Raw genomic sequence first — 6,303 nt, 5'->3', positions numbered from 1 at the left:
TATAAATATTACGAATGAATTCGTATAACTATCAGAGATTATAAAAGGCACATTACTGTGGCAACATCATCATGCTCGAACATTTCCGTAGAACAGTGAATAACCTCCTCGTTCTCACGTACGGACACTTAAGAAGCATGGTTCATCCTACTCCCTCTCCTTTTACTTACAGCTTCAAGAAAGACTAAGCGTTACATGCGGCATTCGCCGCTCTTTTCTTTCTGTCTTTGTTCTCCAACTAACATCAAAGCATAGTTTCTCGTCACGCGTGTTCTCAACAACGAGGGTTTGGTGGTTCCACTCACCTCCTCCTTTTCCTTCTTCACCACCTCCATCATTTCCACTACTATCACCATCTTTTCCACCTCTTCACAACGCTTTCATGCATCCCTCTTCGTTCCCACAAGCAGTGGACGACAAGGTGTTAGTCACCTCAAGGACGTTCGCTGTAATTGGGATAGGTCGGATAGATACGTCAGAGGAGGGGAAGAAAGAATAAGATAAAAAAGGATGGAACTAGAATAAAGAGAGGGAGATACGTTGCGAGTAGATAAGTGGGGGAAATGAAAGTAGTAAGAGTGAGATAGACATAGAGTTAGAGAGAACTAGTAGCGATGCGTGCGTTTCTGTAAATGGCGCCTGACCGAGCATCGCGCGTCACGATTCTCTCTTTCTCTTTCTTGTGGTAGCCGTGACTAGGGTCCGTGCGCGTTGTAGCTGTGGTGCATCAGTCCTGGACCGGAGGTTGTGCCGTAAGATACGTGAAAACCCGATGCGAGTGCACAGTTACCGGTGACATCTTTTTCTTGTGCTTGGATATGGCGTGTTGTGTTGCATTTGTCGTAAGTGAACGTCAATGCTAGTGGTACTTGGCGTTGAATTTGCATGCATGCAACATGGAAGAAGGTGCGTTGGTGCTACGATAGTGGTTTCCAAGCGAGGAGAGTTCCGCGATAGCAACGCCGTCTGTACACGGAACGAAGAGTATATCGGCTGTTATCGCCTCCTACTTCTCCTCTTCTTCCTCTCCTTCTTCCTTACCCTTACTATCAACACGCAGCCGCCTCTTCGCCTTTGTTCGGACTCGCGTGAGCTCGTTGCCACGGACACTACGGAGGCCGCAGGTAAAGACCGATTCAGGGCCGACACTGTCACAAAATATGAGAGTGAAAGAGAAAGATAGATTAAAAAGAGAATGCTTATCATGACGCTCTGTCTGAGTTTCATCATTCTCGGTGAGAAGAACAAATAAAAAGAATAAAAAGTGAGGTTAGGAATTAAATCTGTTCGTAGTCAGCAACTTGGGTGAAAATGCAATTAAGTTTCGTTCCACTCGGCTGACGTGAAACTGTGCGCCAATGTAAGCCTGTAGGTATATCTACGCGTAATATATGCGAATGAAATACGAAATAGTAGTATACGCACGATGTGACCTGAAAATAGATGTTCAAGATAGACTGAGATAGAAAGAGGTAGATGACCGTGGAGTTTTTTAGACATTGTATAATCTAATTTTTGATTAGTGTCAATTCTATTTCGTAGTACTATGCAATATGCTGCTAATTATTAAATTATATTAAAAATTAAGCAGAAAATGTTATTTTATAAAAATGTAATAATAGAATATATATAATTTTTTGAAAAACAATAATTTATTTAAATTCTTTGCAAAAATTTTATGCCGATACATAGATATATAGATATTTTATGTTAAAATGAACTAATTATATAACAAACACGTTAAAATCCAAAATTTAAAAGAAAATACAATCAATAATAAAAAAATTTTTGTTTTAATATCGTGAATCCATAGATTTATCTACGGTGCAAATTCTATCGTAGAAATCCGTGGAAACCTGTTCTCCGTCGCGAGTTATTTCGATCGCAGCGATCCACAGTTTAATTTCTGCTTTGAGTGCGAGCATGCGCATGCGTTGCAACGGCTGCTCTGCTATTCTCACCAAATAATTTACGGCACGTGAGCTCCACGGGATCGAACGCATTCGTGACACAAACAATATTGTATATGAATCAAAGATACGTGTGCTTATCTTAACGCAATGTTTAGACGTGATTTGACGCGTATATAAGTGCAGCGTAAAGTAGTGAACAAGAAGAACTCGCACTCGTGAAAGTTATAATCGATCGTATAACAAATTCATTCGATGTATCATCTTTACATGTTACAACATATTTATCGATTATGTATAATTTCCAGATTACTATTTTAATATATATAATATTTTTTAGCATTTATGTCATTGATATTATTTTGATCGTATTAATTTTTTTATAATGAAATGTTAACGTTATATTAAATAATTCTTTTTATATTATGCAGTATTTGGAATTATATGATAGAAATTCATGCGAAATCAAAATTATAATATTATAATTCAAATTATAATTCAAAAATATGTAAAATTTCATCTTTTCACAGTTAAATATGATCTAGATTTTTGCAGTATTGCACTGGTTGTAACTATGTATTATAACTGGCTTAGTCTCGTAATGGCTTCACCATACTTTTATTGTCTTTAGTATCATTCAGTTTACTTTGCATATTTTATTCTGTTGCCAGCAATAATAAATTCATTAATACATTTTTCAAAGGAAAGATTTTTTGAATATATATGCGTTAATTAAAGAGGTTAGGTTCTAATTAATCATTTGATGTACATATACTCACCTTATACTACACACGTTTGTCTTTATACGAAATATGATTTCGAAATATGAAAGAAACTCGTGTAATTATATGAAATAATGATTTTCAACTAAACAAAAGAACTTTCGCTGCTCAGGTCACTGATGCAGCGAACTAAGCTGTGTAATTTGTGTGCGCGAGAGGTTAAGATTGCGCGGCAAAAAATATCTTTAATATTTTTATAAATTCATCTATAAATCTTTTTGATAAAATTTCCGTTAGAAACATTGCATCATGTATAATCATTCTCACATAATCTAAAGTAGGATGTTGCTTCTCTTCATGCTATATTTTTTTTATTAAATCGATGAAGTAAGAATATTTTTTTTCTTTTCTTTTTCTCTGTGATATATTTACGATTTATCTATTTAATTGTTATCATTCATCGTCCGTATGTTAATCTTTTTTATAGATTTTGTTTTAAAAATTATTAAACATATTAAAAAATCAGAAGAATAAAAAAAATTATCTGTGAAATACATTATTTGATATAAAAATTTTTCGTATATTCGAGACGAATGGTTGTTGCTATGTGCGGTTTTTTGCTCTTACCTACACAAGACCGCATGTCCTTTTTAAACCTTCTTTATATTTTAGATAATGCATCTCGGTCATCTTTTTTTTTCGTGACAATTAAATTCACGCAGCGAAGGGGAATTAAATCTCAGTAGCCGGTTTCGCATTAAAGTACACGTTCTTGCCACGCGATTATTGAATTTTTCTATAAATAACGTACTACAAACGAAACAAAGATTATTAATATTAGTTCGCATAGTTAGTTCGCATATAAGAGAAAAAGCAAAAACAGAGGAAGGATAGCAAAATGGTGATGCATGCCAAAAAGGTCTAGAAATTCAAATGTTCTTTCCATGTATTCTTTATCATCGTTGCCAATCAATGAGACATTGGGCAAGTCGCCATTAGTTATGAAATAATTCTGAAATTCGATTCGTAATGGTCTCACGTCGTTGTAACCGATGAAAATGTTAACCGCTTCTTACGTGGCAGACTTCACTTCCGGCCGCGTTGTATTTTATTATGACGGAGACGGAATCATGTTGCGCGAAGCGCCACGCAAATTCCAACCGTTTTAACAAACAGCGGATAAGGTGGCTTTTTAATTCGTCGGTAAATCCGATCTTGATCAAATCTGTTGCTAACCGCGTCTACCGTTGAATCGACGCTTTATGAGGGTCACTGAGAAGCGCGTCGAGACGCCCGCGCATGCAACTCGTCGGCGTCGTTGTCGTCGGGCTACGCTCGTGACAGTGCTATCGTACATGTATTACTATATATGCTGGTTACAGGTATGTATATGTAATCGCGAGACTGCAACCTACTACTCTTTTAATAGACGACGAATAGGTCTATAGACACACGCTAGACGTCGTCCACGGTCAATGCTTGGCACATGGCGACACCAGAACTGAACGTTGAATGAAATATTTTCGAGAGCGTATCCGGTTGCGTTCACACGCACTCGACGATTGGTTAGATTCGATGACGGTTTTATCATTACCAAACTAGACAGGAGATTGAACTTTCGTTTGACAAAGTTATCTTCTATTCTTTTTCGGATATTACTTAATTCTAATGCGAATATTTAGTTTGATATCATAATCTGATTTTAAATTTATTTGAACTCTCAATTTATTATCATACGTATTATCATACGCATACAGATTGCTTTTTTATATGAAATTTATCAAATTTTTGAATTTTATAGTAAATTTAAATATTTATTTTAAATATTATGGAAAAAAAATATTCTGATAATATATATATATATATATATATATAGAATTCAATTGAAAATAGAAAATTAGAAAATAATAAATATTTTCTTTTTATATATATATATATATTTATTTATATAAATTAGTTATATAAATAAGAAACAAGTTATATAAATTAAATTTTATTTTTTATTTATTTAGATTTATTTATTTTAATATATTTATATATTAAATTGTAATTTAAATAATGCTATATTTTTCGAGAATTTATCGTGAATATATTTTTTTCTTATTATGCAGGATAGGATCAAAATAACTTCTTCTACTATTGTTGAAAAAAATTTATAAATAGCAAAGTTTATCAATCATTTTAATTTTTCTTTCTCTTTTTTTGCTATTTTTTTATTATATTTAATTAAATTTTTAAGTATCTTTTTTAAATATCATTTTGAACAGATTACCATACAAAGAAAAAAAAAATAAAAAACTGAAAAAAAAAAGAAAAAGAGAAAATAGTAAAAACGAATATCGAACAAGGACTCTTCTTTTTTAGAACAACTAGCGTCAGTCTGGGCGTTCTTCGATCATGAGTTTCAATTGAGGTGCGTCGCCTGTATACTCTAGTGGGTGATCAAACAAATTACATTATGTGGAATTGCAAGCTCAAAAGCCCGTCTATTAACCACCGTCTGTAAGTTGCATTGGTATACGTGTATGCATACGAACAAGATACGCGTGATGCAAATATATAGAGACTTTCGATTGATTCTGCGTGTAATAATAGCACAACAGGGTGGTGCTGCCGGGCAGTCTGGTAACGCGCAACTGATTATGAAGTGCATAAGACAATATCACTTAGATGATCCTGCCAATTACCATCATTGGTCATTGTGTACGCGATTCGGTAAAAATTTCACGATACAAAATTTATTTGTTGAGTTTTATTCGCGCGATAGCAATTCACGATCAAAATTGCAATAAAAAAGAAGGGAGGTAACAATAAGAAAAGTCATCAAGTTGCGTCAATATTTATGATTATTATACTCTCTATATTTCGTTCTTCATTCTATCATTAATGGTCAATTAATATTTTCCAATGTATATGTGTATCTGGAATTTATTCGATGTAAGATCATCTTTTTTTATTTGAAATGAATTGCATCAAAGTGAATTGCACATTTATTTTTGTGTTAGAAATACTGATAGAAGAAAAGATCTTTTTAAATACATATGCAATAAGATTTATTTATATAATTATCATTGTCTCGATTGTTTATTGGATTATAATAATGAAATAATGTTAATGAATTGCGAGTAATAAGGAAATTGATTCATAGTTATAAAGAGATGATTATTAATAGATTTAAATTTTCAGAAGATTAAAAGAATCATTTATCTTGGGTGTAAATATTTATACACTCAAAAAAAGATTTTTCTCTCTTAAATGTGAAAGGTCAACTGATTCTAAGACCGAATCAATCGTAGCAAATTTATTATTAGAACGAGATCGATAAGGAATAATCTACATATCGAACTCCTGCGGTTTTTCTTCGATAATTTTGTGATACGATAAAGTGCGAAAGCACCTCTTAAACTGATACGGTAAATATCGTGACAATGTACTTTATGCCAATTTATCTGAAAGTTCAATTTTTTCTGTGTTATGTCATTGAGCTATGAAACACGATTATGCTTTTGCAATTATAATTAAAAATTATTGGCATTTATAATTTTGAGAATAATCGTAAAATAATTTCAAATCTTCAAGGACGATTAAAAAACAAATAAAGATTATATTTTTTTACGAATATTATTATTTTATATATTCAATATTAAATTCCAATCTTTATTATTTTTTCT

The 6,303-nt window shown here is 32.8% G+C and overlaps 1 protein-coding gene across 1 annotated transcript in view; it reads left to right on the top strand.

The window, feature by feature from the left end:
- Window positions 1–220: 220 nt before the first annotated feature.
- LOC122711594 (putative transcription factor capicua) overlaps window positions 221–6,303 on the top strand; it is a 56,374-nt gene continuing 50,291 nt past the window's right edge. The window contains exon 1 of the mRNA XM_043930530.1: window positions 221–1,124. The gene's annotated coding sequence lies outside the window, so the exon portion shown is untranslated. The remainder of the gene's footprint in view (window positions 1,125–6,303) is intronic.

This window comes from Apis laboriosa, unplaced genomic scaffold (assembly GCF_014066325.1).
Source record: "Apis laboriosa isolate Shangri-la unplaced genomic scaffold, ASM1406632v1 scaffold173_cov153, whole genome shotgun sequence".
Lineage (NCBI taxonomy): Eukaryota > Metazoa > Arthropoda > Insecta > Hymenoptera > Apidae > Apis > Apis laboriosa.
This window is presented reverse-complemented; position numbering and strand designations above follow the sequence as displayed.